The sequence below is a fragment of the Triticum dicoccoides genome, chromosome 3B (assembly GCF_002162155.2).
Source record: "Triticum dicoccoides isolate Atlit2015 ecotype Zavitan chromosome 3B, WEW_v2.0, whole genome shotgun sequence".
Lineage (NCBI taxonomy): Eukaryota > Viridiplantae > Streptophyta > Magnoliopsida > Poales > Poaceae > Triticum > Triticum dicoccoides.
The window spans coordinates 41,200,379-41,203,164 of record NC_041385.1 but is presented as its reverse complement, the minus strand read 5'-3'; the positions used below and the strand labels follow the sequence as shown (position 1 = coordinate 41,203,164).

At 42.2% G+C, this 2,786-nt stretch overlaps 1 long non-coding RNA gene across 3 annotated transcripts; it reads left to right on the top strand.

Annotated features, from left to right (window-relative positions):
* Positions 1-29: 29 nt before the first annotated feature.
* Positions 30-2,388, top strand: LOC119274588. Of its 3 annotated transcripts, none has more exons than XR_005135221.1 (3): positions 30-257; positions 943-1,137; positions 1,230-2,388. It is a non-coding gene; the product is annotated as an uncharacterized LOC119274588 (long non-coding RNA). The 3 variants fall into 3 exon arrangements; XR_005135222.1 differs by having other exon boundaries at positions 30-1,137; positions 1,230-1,336; positions 2,028-2,388; XR_005135220.1 differs by having other exon boundaries at positions 30-1,137.
* Positions 2,389-2,786: the final 398 nt, after the last annotated feature.

The window sequence follows — 2,786 nt, the reverse complement described above, 5'->3', positions numbered from 1 at the left end:
ATCGCATCTGATCTGGGCTTGTCTCCAGAACTAGTGCGTGAAGGACTTTTCCCCTTTCTTCTTCCCCGAGCACGAATCCATGGCAGCACGCAGCACAGGTTTGTCCCGGTCGTTGGCGTCTTCGTGGCCCCGCCGCAAACCTTGGTCCTCCGATCCTGTACAGAGAGTCGCCGTATGCGTACGACCCGCCGCTCAATTGCAGAATACCCCTCGATGGATTTCCTGGGAGAAAATATAACAAATGCATGCCAAGGACGGTAAGATTTTCTGCAGTGCTCTCTTTTTTCTGGTTGGTAGAGCAAGGTTTTGTAGTTTATTTCCATTGCATTTGCTATGTTTGTCGGTAGGGCTATGTTAGGCCAGAGAGAAGCATGAGAAAAAAAGTATTTTGTATCGGGAGTACCTTTTTTATCAGTGACAATTTGTCTGAATATTATCTAAAAAATGCAAGTGTTTGTCTGTCTGAAATAAGTCTGTATGTGTGTTTTCAGTTTGACAGCAAAAACGAAATTCTGCCATACGCCACAACAACATGAAGCAATGAACTTGGCTTTCATAACAACATCCATCATATACAAAAGATTATATAATATGCACTAGAGTCTTTCTAGTTAGTCAGACTGATTTTGACATATTCTAAAACATAAACTAAAGTTTAACATGTCCAAAAGACAGCTACAGCCACTAGGAAAATGGTAGCTGGCGTCTTGAACTGCCACTACTTACTAGTAGCTGATTAGCTAAGGGGAGGTTTGCTGTTGCTTGTTGCTACAATAGAACCCTATGGTGTTCTCCCGGTCGACCGGTTACTGCATCTCGAGCCTCAGCTCCGGATACGCTTGTTCGCTTGAACAAACCAGCTGTTGGGTAGATATATACATTTCCTTCTTGCTGTCTCTTTGTGGGGTTGCGATTTTTTACTCCATGTCGGATTTGTCGCAGAGTCTAGGAAATGGCAAACACAGCTATCCACTTGAATCTGGAAATGGCAAATATGTTTGGTTTGCTTTCTTGACTTGATAGGATCGTGATTTGGTGGTCGAGCCTATGTCAACCACTGGTTCCACTCAGCCGAGCAGGCCAGACATAGGTCTTCACCTTCAGCATCCAGTGAGAGTGTCAGGGCTCGCAATTTAGGTAAAAATTATACTGCACTTTTACTAGCCATATAAGATCCAACGGTTTCAAAGACTGTGTTTGACAACTGAGTTCATACATATCATGTGTAGGTTCTAGTTCCAGATCAGCTGCCCCGCCACCAGCAGCACCACAAGCAGGGGCTGCAAACCCTTTACGTTTCGATGCAAATACTATACATTTCTCCGTAAATGCCTGGGTAAGGAAGAAGCCACCTTTCTCTTCACAGTAGGAATGCGTAATTGTGTAATATTTGCTGTAAGTAGGAAGTTAATTTTTTATATGTGCTACTGGACAAGTGAGGAGTTCTGTAATCCACTGCATCATTTCGTCATACAAATTTGTTTGTTCTTATATGTGCCTTTGGACTAGCCATTGTGGAGGGAGGGGAAGGCAGGCCTGGATGTTATCTACGCCGACGGTATCAAGTGGCAAACTTTCTGTTGCGTCCTAGTTATCTCCCAGCTTTCATAATTATCACACTGTTTGTCTCATGCTAGATAGTTCATTATTTTGATTGGTAGTTGTTGTTACACTTTTTGTAGTTGCTACTTTTTATGTGCTCGTGGCGAAGATAACCAAGCTCAAGAACATAACAATGATTCATTTGTTTGTCTGTTTTCGTTGCCATTTTGAAGTGGTAATCAGAAAAGCAAAATGAGTGATGATCTTGATTAATTTCTAGAGTTGTTACATGTCTCAAATTTTATTGAGGTCAAAATTATACGAATGTGAATATTGGCTATTCTGCTTCTTCCTGTCCATTTCTTGTATAAGCAGTTTACCAAGTCTTCTCCAATAGTAATGCGTATGTCATGTATGTTCTTATTCGCTCCCAATTTCCTGAATATCTATGATCTGAATATGCATAATTTTGATAAATTTGGCAGGCACTCAGGAAGGTGCCAAGGAGATGTTGGACCAAGGCGTGGAGGCACTACGAGCTGAAGAGCACATAGCTGCAGATGCTAGAGGCCGGCCCGGTGAGCCGAGGATTGGAGGTAGCGCTGATTGGTGTTTTTATGGAGAGTTAGGATGCCACTGTTTGGTCTTTTTATGCATTTTGGTTTGCTTGTAACTGTGTTTGCACTAGCTGGGAGTAAGTGACTTGGCAAGAAGTGTAGGTGTTTTAATTGAAGGCATGAAAAGCCATGACAATATGTATGCTCTTACAGGATGTGCTCTAATGCCGCTGGTTTATTATAAATCTTGGATTAGTAATGATGTGTAATGCTGCTGGTTTATTGCAAATATGTGTTTGTTTTAGTTGGAATTGTATGTATAGAATGGAATTTGTGAATTTTATTTTTTTAATTCCTAATTAGTTAGTAGGAGCGTGGGAAAACACCAAACGCCTTACTACTACTTCGTTAGTAGTAGCGTGGGTTTGCATCCATGCTACTACTAACTTTTATTTAGTAGCGTGGGAAAAAACCTGAGGCGCTACTACTATTTCTTTACTAGTAGCGCGGGTTGTGCCTGCGCTACTACTAAAATGTTAGTAGTAGCGTGGGTTTCACCCGCGCTACTACTAACTATTAGCTGTAGCACGATACTAGTAGCGCGAGTACCCGCGCTGCTAGTAGCCATTTTACCCACGCTGCTAGTAGCCTTTTTCCTAGTAGTGAGGGGTTACTAGACCCCCCCCC